This window comes from Eucalyptus grandis, chromosome 1 (genome assembly GCF_016545825.1).
Source record: "Eucalyptus grandis isolate ANBG69807.140 chromosome 1, ASM1654582v1, whole genome shotgun sequence".
In the NCBI taxonomy this organism is placed as follows: domain Eukaryota; kingdom Viridiplantae; phylum Streptophyta; class Magnoliopsida; order Myrtales; family Myrtaceae; genus Eucalyptus; species Eucalyptus grandis.
Window position 1 is genome coordinate 45,348,677 of NC_052612.1, and position 8,082 is coordinate 45,356,758.

The window sequence follows — 8,082 nt, forward strand, 5'->3', positions numbered from 1 at the left end:
CAAATGTCCTCAAAGTCATATAGATGGTCAAAGCAATCCAAATCCCTATGAAACCGTAAGTTGAGGACAGTGCACACAAACATACAATGCTCACTACAGCCACCAGCACCTGCAAGTAAATAAATCAAAAGAAGTTGAGAGAGAGAGAGAGAGAGAGAGGCGCACTGTTTAACTTGCTCAATTGTGAAGGTAACAAGGCCCAATTTTTATTTTTTATTTTTTGGTTGGGAACAAGGTCCTTTCTCAAAAACTATGCTTTCGTACATGTGCAATTTCGTTATCTGTGGAGCAGTGCATAGTATGAACTCTAAAATGACAAGATCTTCAGTCGCGTACCACTTGGCACTTACCATTGAGTAGGCTGAATATGCAAAGTCAGACGCACCATAGTTGATTCCATCGAAAACAAAGGCTAAAGCATTTATGGGTTGAGTCACTGCAACAAACTAACAAGCAAAAGGTAAAAGTTCAGTTCCGGTATAACTCAGTCTTGGATGATTGGAAAGATTTTTCTTGAACTTCAAGGCCTGGAAAAGGGAGATACCAGGAATCCCCACACTAATAAGATGTAAAACACCAGCATCTTCCGTAAATAATCTGGAAGCAAACTGTAACCCCGTGACAAGGACAGCAGAGAGAACTAGCCCCATGGCCAAGCCCAACTGCATATTAAAATCAAAGGCGTTTCAGAATATAGAGAGCTGAACAAAGTTACTCCCTCAGGGTAAGAATATGAATATACCTGCAATACACGAGAAGCTGTTGACATGGCCTTCTCATAATCTGCCCTGGCAAATGCACTTGCAAGGATTGCCTGAGAAAAATAAGCTCATCTCAAACTACTTGAAAAAGAAAATTTGATAAAGTTCACTAAAAAGAAACTTAAGGCCTTATTGGGGGAAAACATAAAATTGGTCAATAAATATTATGGTTTACAGTGCCTTCAATCAGATAACATATGGGTCTGAACCGAGCTAGAAGTTATCAGATTAAGGCGTCAGCATTTTCACCTCAAAACCTCTCGATAATTATCCTCAAATGCTTATGAGATCCTTCAATTAGATTGTAAATCTCCCAGGGAAACTATGGAGCTCTCTTGCGAGCACTTATTCTAGATTTATAATAGAATGGTGACAAAGGAGATAGGTAAATTACTGAGCCAACAAATACCTCAACTCTTAAGCTGATGCAGTAAAGCAAGTAGAAAGAAGACAATAGCGGAGATGTGATGAAACTATGAGTCAAGTAACTCTTGTTCAAGGAATTGAACTGAGAATGCCGCATCTAAGATAACTTCTCACACTAAATACAACTGTCAAGTTCTAATACTTGCCAAAAAATGCATATCTATGTCTGTTGAGATTCATAAATGCATCAATTTCTCTAGATAACGCCTTCACTTGAGTATAAGATGGAGAGATGACATTGAGAATACTAGGGAAGACTGTTTCTGCTGTTCCCAGCATCTACCATGATGCTTACGCATCACTTTTTACATCTTCAAAAATGATCTTCAGAAAAGCCACACATCACCAAGGCATTTCTTTGATTTCGATGAGACATTACTCGTGAGATCTCTTTTACTTGTTTCAACCATCCATTTTCCGAATTACTGAAACATAAAATTTTAAGCCACCCATTTCTTACTTGTCCAGCAACAGCCAATCCGCCAGCAAGCAAAGAGGTTGCAAGCCAGATTTGAAGGCAAACTTGGAAGGCAGCCATTGATGTTGCTCCATGCCTGGCAGCCAATGATGCTGCCAGGGTAACACAAAATGTTACAGCAATTACTCTCACCAGCAAGAGAAGTCCTGGAATAAAATGCACCAAGATAGGTCAGCTTAAGCACTAAACCAAAATTTCGTCATTTATTACAAACATTTATGTTCATCCATGTACCAGACCCATCATGGAGAAGAAGCATTCAGGCTTCACAGGGAAAAGTATTAACTGGATTACTAATTTCCACAAGGAATGAGCACAAGACAAGTTTGAGAAGAAATGATGTGCGAAGGAGCAAATCAGGACATGTCTGATATGATTTCATCATATCAGAATTGGAGCAAATAGAAATGCCAATGAGAAAATAATTTGACCTTTTAGTACTTCAATGAACATTAGCTGTCGTACAGCTAACTCAAACAAAATTCACAGAGAAAATGTGCCTCGGCATCCAATGTGATATTTCTTGTCTAATATTCTTCACCAGATTGACCATGATTAGCTCTTCACGAGCAGTGGTTATATCTTTTCTTATTTGCATAACTTCAGTGAATCAACTAATCATGTCCTCGCTTATGGTTAAAAGAAAGAACACCATTCGCGTCCAATCTAGAGAAGAAACTTGCAATACCACATATATGGTGTTGCCATCTGATAAGAAATCTTACATATTAATTTTATTTTTTTGGTAAAAAGAAAAATCTTACATATTCATTTATCTATAAATTATCAAATCATTTTTCTTATTTTGTAGCTGCATCATTCATAAGATTAAAAAGAAACAATGCTGGGTTTCAAAAAAGATGAGGATGGACCTATAAATAATTGTAAAAACCAAAAAAATAAAGGAGCTGACAACATATATAATCTACCGTTCTTCAGGAATCGCTCAAATTTGAGATCTTTAATGCTTGGAGGTAATAGATCAACTTGTGACATTAATCTCCAAAGCAGTATAAGGGAAATCAAATACCTAAAAATGACAATTTGCCGTGTCAGAGGAAACCACCTAGAAATTTGCATCATTATCAGGCAAAAATACAATCACAGAAGGGGAAAACGTCTATATACATTATGAACTTACTGCGATATAACATGGGCAATTGCTGCACCGCTGATGCCCATCCGGAAAACAAAAATGAATAGAGGATCTAAGATGATGTTTGAAGCGTCGCCCACCACTACATGGCAAACAAAACCCTGAATTAATCATTAAAACCAATTAAAAACACAACTTTGAATTGCAATAATAACAAAAATTGTACACATTAAATTTGCTGATGCAAATGCTATATGATGTGGACAATACATTTTTGTGAGTACCTAAGTTAAGAAACCTGATATTTATGGCCCATTTGCTGGCCCCTCCACAGTGGTAGCAATTCCTACAGGTAATATCTACTAGACATACCATACTAGACACGTCTTCCTAAATATCCAAGAGACAGGAATTTATCTCATGATCTTGCTGTGCCCCCCCTGAACCATTTTATCAATCAACAATTATGCACAAAGGCTGGAAGGCTTTATCAAAGAAGATCTATTCACCAAAAGTATAAAAGAAAGTAAAGTACGGGGGAGAATTTATTCCTTTGAATAAAGTGAGCTTTACATCATTGTCTCCATTCAACTCTACCTATAGATATGGAAGTTGGCATCATGGAGGGAGGAGGGAATTCCATGAGAGATGAATTTCCTCATGCTTCAGTACTTAGTAAATGGTGCTTATAAGTTATAACCAAGCTCTGGCTTCTTTAGGGTACTTGGTGAAAATCAAAACCTCAGAGGTCTGAATGCATACATTGAAGCAATCAGAACCCATTAAATGTATCTATTCCAATGGCTTTTCTGCCAACATGGATAACTAAACACACAAAATGACATGACATAGTGGACATTGAAGCTGCTCTGTAAGAGACAGAACGCAAAATATGCGTTCCACAGTAGGCTAATGCATCGGTTTCCTTTCTTTAGATGCGCGCGCATATCCATAGCAATACTTAATTATAGTTTGTGCTAGCAACAAAAGGTCCAAGTAGATAATGAAAGTTTGGCAGAAGGAGCCTTCAGCTGACCTGTCGCATACAAAGGAGTTTTTGTATCCTTAAATCCTCGAAAGATTCCTTGCATAGCCAACGAGAGAAGAACAGCAGGAGCACCAAGTGACCTCAATGTTAGGTACTTTTGAGCAGGCATTAACATGGGTGAGTCCTGCACCAAGAGATATCCCTAGTCTCAGTATGAATAGCCACATTTACCGAGTGGAAGACAAAAAATTTGCTGGACTAGAAGTTATAATCCAAACCACATGGACTGGAAAAGCAGATCAGTTTTGAAAGTAGAATGACTGAATCCCCTCAATACAAGGCACAATATGTTTCCCATAATAATAGCACAACCAAAAAATACAAAACTCACAGACTTCACGCCCATGTAGTTTAAGATTGGCTTGGCAGCAAATATGAGGAACAGAGTTTGCAGTATTCCGAGTATGCTCCCGATGACCAATGCCGATGAAGCTGATGGGATATATCTTCTCTTATTGTCAAGATCAGCCATTTTACCGAAACTGGTGTCAGTAAATGATGACTTGCTCGTAGAATCTGGCATAAGAGAATCAGTTTTCAAACATGTCAAAAAGTGGCACCGATAACAGAAAATCAAAATGACCAAGCAGGAGGAGCATTTATTATCAATGTGCTTTTGAGGAATTGAGTGGCTCTTGAGAAAGGAGATTTTAATAGAGCATACCGCTCTGAGGTAACAACTCTTCCATTTCAACGTCCTTTTCCTTGGAAACAGGAAACCATTTGTCTCCATTTTCGTTTTTGTGCTTCAATATGCAATCGCTCTTTGGTATCTTCTTCAACGAATGAAGTTGTAATACTGACAAGAGGGAAAATTGCAACCTTCGACACTTGATTAAAAATGGCAATGGCGACTCCTACAGCTGCAAGCTCAGTCGGACCTGCATATATCCCACCCAAGATTTTGAAGAAAGGAAGTCACGTTGTGAAATGGCAGATGTATTTAGTTATTGACAGTCAATGGAAGAAATATAGAGAAAAACATTATGTTTTGCAGCACATTAGAGAGAAAAGGCATGTAAACACAACAAGAATGCACATTCCCCACATTTTTTAACCTAATATATTTCAAGATTTAAGAAATGAGCACAAATATATTAAATGCTCTCGAAATTGTTGAGGGTTGAAAATACAATTGCAAATAAAAAACAAGTTTAGGAAGTTTCCATCAATTTTCAATACTCCTAAGGCCGTTCCAATGATTTTGAGAACCTACAGAAAATGAATACCAATAATGACAAAATGCATCTTAGCATTTCATCTTAGCACATTGTTATATACCAACAGTGTGGGTATTTACTCTCAAATAGAATACCGATTACAAGAATTTTAGCATGACCCATAAAGCACCATCAGTAAAGGCATCGCCTGCATGAATTATCTAGATTCAGTCAATAAGACTGTATGTTCCTTGGCTCCATAGCATCATTAATTGATGCGCTCTTTCCTCTTGGAAGTCAATTGGCAGTGAAAAGATGAAAGCTAGGCCATGAGATGTTGCAATAGATACGAAGTAAAAAACGTATTACACAACAGAGTATCCTGAATAACCAAAAAGAGGAGCTGATGACCGACCTATATGGCCGATGAACGCCGTATCAATGAGAGAAGCTACAGGATCAGCTGCTAAAGCCAACGCGGCAGGGAGTGCAATCTGGGCTATCTCAATACCGAGCTCATCTTTCTTGAAAACGTTTCTGACCAGGACATTCCAAATGACAATTAGGCATAGCATACCACATACTGGACTGAACTATTCGTAAGATAAGAAAACTGCTCCAATGACAAGAAATTAATGGTAAAAGCAAAAAGACCAATGATCTTCAACAGGTGAAGCATAGGCTTCTCACACTATTTAACCCTAAATTGCCATGGCAGAACATATGGAAGTCGTTATATTCATGCACAAAAACTTGCCCTTTTACAGTTGTGGCAACACCTGGCAGCTAGTCCAGATTACAATTCACGAAATGAAAGTAATAACATCAGCCCTAACAATGGAGGAAATAGATTGGAAACTGGAATTTCACTCGAGAACGTCGATAAAAAGATATGTAGGTACCGGAAATGACTACCTCGCATCCTTGAAGAACATAGACAGAGGCATCGCCCTAATGTTCTTCCTAATACAGAAAACACCCTCGACCAATATCAGAGCCCCAAGAAAAATGCAGTCTCCTCTCCACACTTCAAGAATCTCCCAAAGTTGACCACTTTTCAGCAAGCAAGAACGAGAACGGGGGATAAAGAAAAGACCCGACTTCAAGCCAGAGAAACAGGAACCTCCGGGGGAATTAACAGAGTCCCAAGAAAATGCAGTCTCCCCACTTCAAGAATCACCCAAAGTTGACCGCTTTTCAGCAAGCAAGGACGAGGAAGGGGGAAAAAAGAAAAGACCCACGACTTCAAACGGGAGAAACAGGAACCTCCGTGGAATTCAACAGAGTTGAGCTTTTGCCATATCGAAATTCAGAACCCAGAGATGAATAGGATGGGCAAGGCGATATGCAAAATCAAGAAAGATTCAACGCGAGAGGAAGCGAATTGACGAGGAGTGCTGAACTAACCAATTCACCACGGAAGCGAGAGCGAGCCTCCCTAGATGAAGCATGCCCGCATGCTGGCGGGGTTCGAAGAATCTTAATATTAAAAAAGACAATAATCATCAAGGTGCGATGAGAGTCGCACCTTCATTTCGTGGTGGCAGGCAGCGAACTTCCTGCGCCGACATCGCACGGAGAAACTGAAGGAGGCATCGAATGGACAACCGCGGAAATTCCGAAATGAATTGTGCGGTCAGCCATGGCTGGTCCCCAGGGAACCTCGGACGCGGTGCAACGACCGTGACGTGGCAATCTCGTTCGAGGCTTACGAGGAAGTTGAAACCACTCGATCGGTCGGAGGGATTTGTCTGCGGTACATTCAAAAGGGCAATCGACAATAGCCGCTTTTGTGCCGTGTCGTTTCTGTAGTTTCGGATCCTAAGATAATTTGAGGCATTTCATAGGACAATTTTGGTCCAAATTTTTCCATTTGCGACGGTACGACGCTGGTAATAGTTTAATTTGAATGGAATAATATGAATTTAGTTTGGAACACGAACAATCATATTGACAAAAATGCTTAATTTATGAACTAGTACATTTATAATAGTCTAATTTGAATTGGACTACAACTTAATCTCTCACCCAAATTCCTACTTTGTCTAATTAGTGGCTCCGCACACTAGCCATTGTATATAAGAAAGTACATTTGAGCAAATTTTTTGGGAACCTCTAATGCTCGAGTCAATATAAGTTTTAAAAATGTAATTGGCAAAGTAATTGCCAGTGTGTCTCAGAAGTTCTCAACTTATCTCAAATGGTTGATTTTGAGATAATTGCACTTGCTTAGATAACTTGATATTCCTCATTTGAAGCTGGCGTGTCTATGGTTTTTTGTGCCAAATCTTGCTTTCATCCTTCCTACTACGCAATAAGCTCTAGGTTGGTTTCTTATGCATTAAGTAAAGATGGATTTCCACACTTCTTGATTGATTTTAATTTTAATTAATTCAATGTATCTTCCTTCTTCAAAGTTTATTTAGTTGATAGATCCTCGATAAAATATAATATAAGCCTTTGACCAAGAACACAACTCTAATGACAAGAGTTCTAAGTTTCCTTTAGAGATTGTAAATCTACCGATACAAATTTTGATTAATCTGCCCCCTCTCATGTCTCAAACATCATATATCACTCGCATCATTTTATCTCCGTTGAATTTTTTTCTAGTGGTCAAACTCCATTGGCTTGAGTATTCACACATTTTTTTTTTCTTTCGGACATATTTGGATTCATTCTTCTTAGAAACAAAAAGGCGGAACAACTCAAATCATCCAATAGTTCTTCTAAAATTTCTTAGCCTTGATAAGATCAGGACATTTTCATTGAAAATATCCTAATCGATTATAGCAAGTGAAATGCTACGTGTCAATTGATTTTACAAAACAAAAGCGATAATAAGGAAGTTAATACTTCAATTGGGATTTCTTTCCTTTCTTCTGATAAAAGACTCTTGATTTATTTTGGGAAATAATCTAATCCGGACTTGCTGCAGAACCGAACTCGACAAGCCCTTAAAAAAAAAAAAAAAAAAAAAAAGAGTCATTTTGCTCGATTGTGATTCTGCCCAAATGTAGTGGTATGGTAGTATCGGTGCACCTTCCACGCACCGCCCATCCCGTATTTACGAAAAACTTCGGAGCTTAGTAGAAGCCGAGAAAAAATCTCAA

At 38.6% G+C, this 8,082-nt stretch overlaps 1 pseudogene; it reads right to left on the bottom strand.

Annotated features, from left to right (window-relative positions):
- Positions 1-548: 548 nt before the first annotated feature.
- LOC120286998 lies at positions 549-6,187 on the bottom strand (annotated as a pseudogene).
- Positions 6,188-8,082: the final 1,895 nt, after the last annotated feature.